Genomic DNA, 6,327 nt, shown 5'->3' on the forward strand with positions numbered 1-6,327 from the left:
TGGAGTTTTCGTGCAATGGGGTGACTCGCTCAGTGTGCACTTACCGCTAGACGGCGTAACGGATCAGTCTAAAATTTTCGTGCTTTCTGCACTCTGCAGCTGTGCTACATTAACGCGGTGAAAGAGATTATTTTACAGTTTGTTTAGAACAGGTTTTAAGAAATTATTTATAAATATGCCAACCAACTGCTGTGTCCCTAAATGGGGAAGTAGAATTGGTCGACGAAATGTATGGATCCAAACAATTAAAAGGGCCACCAAGAAGGGAACAGACATGGATTGGTATCCAACAGAGAACGATGTTGTCTGTTATCATCACTTTAATAAAAACTGATTATAAGCCAAAGTTGTGCGATGGTAAGTGCTGTGATATCACTTACTATGCCTATTGCGTAATGGAAATTTGTGTTTTAACCTTTCTCGCTAATAATAGCCTTAATAACTACTGCATTGTACAAATATTTGTTTATAAAGTTAGATTGACAAACTATAACCAATAACTGTCTTTCAGCAATGGTGCAGAGAAAACTGAAAGATGGTGTAATTCATCCATTCAACAGCCTAAGTCTAATGATTTGAACTCAGAGAATATCATTGTAAATTTTGATGAACTTTTGGAAAGTGCCGAGCAGATAGTAACAGTACAAGAAAATGATGTCGGTGAATGTTAAGAAACTCAGTTATGGATTATGAGCCAACCAGTGCCGTTACTTTTGTAGATGCTGATTGTCAATGCACAATACTCACACAACAACAACTGAATTTGCTTCGTTAAGTTTAATATATACTTATAAAGGTATTTTCAGTATTTAAGTAATTTGTTTTACACTAATTACCAATTTAAAGTGTTTCTTTGTGTATTTTTTAAAAATAATAATAAAAAGTGATGATCGTTTAATGAGTCGTAACTATATTTATCCATCGTATATGTAAAACACCGCATGCAGTTCAAACAAACTGGTAGAAATTAGACTGATCTGCTACGCACCTAGCGGCGAAATAATTTAAATTTCTATGGGAGAGTTACCCCATTCCGGCATTACCAAGCCGGGTGATTGTGCGCTTCTGGTGGGAGTGTGTGGCGACCACAGAAATAAAAAATAGTAGAACGCGCAACTGCACAAAACCGTGATATATTCTTTTTACTTATTCATGTGACCGCCAACTCCGTCCTCATTTCGCTTTGTCTCCATTATAAACGATAGGCGCATAGTATTTTTGGGAGGTTTCAGTTGTTTATTTTAAAAACTATTTAAGTTTATTAGGCCAGTTTAGTTATTTAGTAGGTTAACGCTTACAGTTTACTACTTTATTAAAAAAAATTAAATATTTAAAAAAATTAAATAAAAATTCTTAAACAAAACGGTTTGTTAGAAATATATATATTAGAAAATATTTGTTTACCCTATAATTTTAAATTAAGTAAAAAAACGAAGAAAAACTACATAAAACGCCATCGATTCCATTGACTACAATGGTAAACGGGAACGACCTGCGAAAGAGAGAGAGTATCACCTCTCTCCTTTGCCGACAATGGAGATGCGCGTTTTATTCTTTTTTATTTCTGTGGTGGCGACCCACCACGTGTGTGTGCGCCGAAGTGTGTACGAGTGCCATTTTCTTATCGTTTTTCCCGCTATAAATACCGTGTGTCTTTTTACCGTTACAATATTGCCTATATAGAAGGGTGGGAGAAGATGGGACACCTTTACCACATAATATTTAAATATCCCTATCGTGTTATAAACAATTAGCAACGGTCTATGAGAGTCGCGAGAAAATGGTTTTATAATTCTCTAAATGTTTTTTCACTGAATATAACTAGAAAATAGAACGAAAAGATGTCCCATCTTCCCCCACACTACTATATACCACCATCCAGCTATATAATGCATTTATAACACCATCCGTAACTATTTAATGCATTTATAACACCATCCGTAACTATATATTGTATATACACCACCATCCGTAAGTAATATGGACGTTTATTGCATTTTAGTTGTTGTCCGTAAGCACCCGCACGCCCGCGCGTCGGTAGTGTCGGCATCCGCCGTCAGTAAATTAGTGTTACCCGTTATAAAGCTCGGGAACGGGTTCGCTTTTAAACTGTCTTTTGTCTTAACTGCAAGACGCAGTCCAGTGTCCATTCCACGTTTGTCTTTTTAGTTTTAAATGCTGGAATCGTGCCATGGTTTTCTTCTAGATAACGTACTAAACTCTCATTCTGCATTGGTACTGGGGTCCATCCTATTGCAACCGTTAGTTTATCGGTAACAAATAAGTGTACTGCGTATACGTTTTCCAAATTTAGCAGATTTTCTTGCAGCTCTAGTACATCCTTTCTTGTCTTACACTTACATGTTGCTTCAAGTAAGTTACCCTTTCGTTCTGCAATTCCTTGTGTCTTTGAGGTTGAAAAATTAATAGCATCTAAAATTTCCAATATTCCTTCACAGTTTGGTCTTTACAGATGAAGCGTAGAGAGATCGTATTTAGCAATTTGTTCTTTTATTTAAAAACCTTATTTAAATAGAATACAAATTAAAACAGTTAGAAATGTAAAATATAAAAGTAAATAGATATTGCAACACAAACACGCGTTGCGAGTAATAGAACGTTCTATCACGTCGCCTGAACCAAATGTGACTGCAGAGAGAAGTCGATGACCTAGCGGTGAACGAGAACGTAAGGTTACACGAAAAAGCGCACACGTGGGTTCACCGAGTCGTGAAGGTATAAATCACGGAACAACAGCGGGGGCGGATTATGAACGAATAAACAACGCAGTTAAATTGAATATAAATGAAACACCACACAGATAATTGCCTATCGAGTTGCCTGTTGGTACTGCATAACATCTATCACTTTAATGGGCAGCTGTGCAGCCCAAATGCAGAGGCATGCCTAGTGATTCTCCAGCTTGTATACAAAAATGAGGATATTCATTATATAACTTATAAGCTCCTTGTATGTAATGACTATCTGCTTTAAAATTATCTTGTCTATATGCTATTAAGTTTTCTGGGTTATAAAATGCGTAGCTGCAATGCTTATAAACACCGGAAAATGTGATACTCATCAATCATCTCAAATGCTACCATTGCCTCATCTTTTCCTCTTCCTTAATTAGCCATAAATGCCCACGATTAAAACTGTAAATGTTACTAAAACTCATTTAAAGGTAACCAAATAAAGAAAACTTAGTAACATACATCTTACAAAATTAGACACATAGGTAACAGCATACCGTATTAGCACATACGATCCTCAGCGTTAATACTACATATATTTGCCCGAGCACGGAATCAGTCAAGCGTGACTTGTCTATACCAGTTATTTGGAGATATATTTAAATATATGATATATTAGTTGATAAAATTTGCACAAAATGTGGAAAACATTATTGCAAATGATATGAAATCACAATATCTGAATAAACAAGAGGTCACAGATCTAATGAATGATCACGTTTTAAACTAATTAGCATAAGATAACAGAGTCGGGGAAGTTGGGACACCTTTAACACATAATATCCAAATAGCCTGATCGTGTTTTAAACAACTAACAACGGTCTGTGGAAGTTGTGTAGATACGGTTTTATAATTCATTAAATGTTCTTTGTTTACTACCAAATGAAAAGAGAACACAAAATGAAAAGGTGTCCCACCTGCCTCCCACCCTGTTATATTAATTAATCTTTTTACTACAACGTTATATTAATTAATCCTTTTACTACAACATCCTTTTACTACAAAACAAATCAGAAGTAACCAACAAAACGGGTTCTAGTCGCCATTGGTGACTGTGGGCAGAATGTATTTATACATGTATTATATAACTAATGAAACTTATGACGTATGAGGATTGAGTGATGTGTGAAGAATATGTGTAAATACGCTTTGTACAACTCCTGTACCATGTGTTTATTGTAAACTTACACTAGTTAACGTTGTCGTCGCTTAAAAACGTTTGTTTTCATGAATTTTGACAAACCGTAATCACGCAGTAATTAGGTAATGTTAGAAGTTAATATTAATTATATGATGTTGAATTAAAAATAATGTTTTAAACACGATTAATGATAATACGGTATAAGAGTAGTGCATTTAATGCGCCCTCACTTAAATGCTAATAGTTTGATTCAGTCGTGAATCGTTGTGTGGATACTACACGTGCCGTCGTTTCCCGCCAAACTGCCAGACAGTGTTTCCGCTATGTAATGCATGAGGAAAGTAATCGTTAATTAATCGCTCATCATGCGGTTTTAAATCTGAAAATTCAGTATAAAAATTATAAATATATATTATGATTTGATTTCAATCAAGAGAATAAAGAATAAATGCTAGAATTGAAAATTAAGGGAAGGGCGGAAAAAAGTCGTCCAAAAAACAACAACAACAACAAGAACAACTGTTCGACGAAAAAGGATCTATATGACCACTTACGTGCTCAATAACGTGCTTAATAATGCATGAATGAATTTGTAAACGCCAAAAGTTGTTTGTCACGTGGTGTATCTATATGTTTAGGTATCTATGCTTTTTCTTATCGTTTTTCCCGCTATATACCGTGTGTCTCGTGGTATTCATCCTTATAAAATTCACCGCTACCAATAAAGTATCAACCGCTTCAATATTGGATATATAGAAGGGTGGGGGAAGATTGGACACCTTTAGCACATAATATCCAAATATCCTTAGCGTGTTATAAACAATTAGCAACTATGAGAGTCGTGAGGAAGCGGTTTTATAATTCTCTGAATGTTCTTTGTTTTTACTAAATATAACGAGGAAATAGAACGAAAAGATGTCCCATCTTCCCCCACTCTACTACGTAACTACATATACCATATATACCACCATGCGTAACTATATATACCATATATACCACCATCCGTAAGTAATATGGACGTTTATTGCATTTTGGTTGTTGTCTGTAAGCACCCGCGCGTCAGTAAATTAGTTTTACACATTCATCCGCACATCCGTAAATCCGCGCGTCAGTAAATTAGTGTCATCATCACAGAAATAAAAAAGAGTAGAACGCGCAACTGCCCAAAACCGTGATATATTCTTTTTTCCATTCACGTGACCGCCAATTCCGTCCCCATTTCGCTTGGTCTCCATTGTAAAAGATAGGCGCACAGTGATTTTAGGATGTTTTAGCTGTTTATTTTAAAAACTACCCTAACTATTCCACTTTATTAGGCCAGTTTGGTTTTTGGTAGGTTAACGCTTACACTTTAGCGCTTGTTTAGGAAAATTAATTATTTTATAAATTTAACTAAAAAACTTTCAAACAAACGGTTTATTAAAAATATATATATGTTTGGAAATATTTATTATTCCCTATAAACTTAAATTAAGTCAAAAAACGAAGAAAAACTACACAAAACGCCCTGGCATCCATTGACTACTATAGTAAACGGGAACGAGTTGTGAAAAAGAGAGAGTGTATCATGCTCTCTCTTTTACCGACATTAGAGATGCGCGTTCCATTCTTTTTTTTATTTCTGTGGTCATCATCCGACGTCAGTAAATTAGTGTTACCCGTTATAAAGCTCGGGATCGGGTTAATTAGTTAATACCGTGCTCATGCATTAGATCTGTGATCTCTTGTATTTAAAAACCTTATTTAAATAGAATACAAATTAAAACAGTTAGAAATGTAAAATATAAAAGGAAATAGATATTGCAACACAAACACACGTTGCGAGTAATAGAACGTTCTATCACGTCGCCTAAACCAAATGTGACTGCAGAGAGGAGTCGATGACCAACGGTGAACGAAAACGTAAGGGTACACGAAAAGCGCACACGTGGGTTCACCGAGTCGAGACGGTATAAATCACGGAACAATAGCGGGGACGGATTGTGAACCAATAAACAACGCAGTTAAATTGAATATAAGTGAAACACCACACAGATAACTGCCTATCGACTTAGTCGTTGTAGCTTGCTTTGCCGCTGCAGCATAAGAGCGTTCGCCCTCACTACTGTCAACTTTTGAATGAGGACCTCGTATACACCATAGCTTTGCTCTCTCTACGTGTTTTGAATATGATGTCTATGGCCGCATCAGAAAAAAAAGTTAAATTCTTTATCGATGTTTTCTGAACGCTGATTGGTTTAAAAATTCCGTAACGTTTGTTTATAAACTTTATTTTTAACATTTACTTATGTTTTTTAAAACAGTAAATCGGATTATTAAATGAAAGAGCAAAAAAATACGATACAGTAAAAATTGCTCGAGTATAACATAAGTGTCGTTTGGTGTTTACAATAAAGTGACCCTATAGGTATTTTAACGGAACGTTTTTAAACA

The sequence above is a fragment of the Ciona intestinalis genome, unplaced genomic scaffold, assembly GCF_000224145.3.
Source record: "Ciona intestinalis unplaced genomic scaffold, KH HT000114.2, whole genome shotgun sequence".
Classification (NCBI taxonomy): domain Eukaryota; kingdom Metazoa; phylum Chordata; class Ascidiacea; order Phlebobranchia; family Cionidae; genus Ciona; species Ciona intestinalis.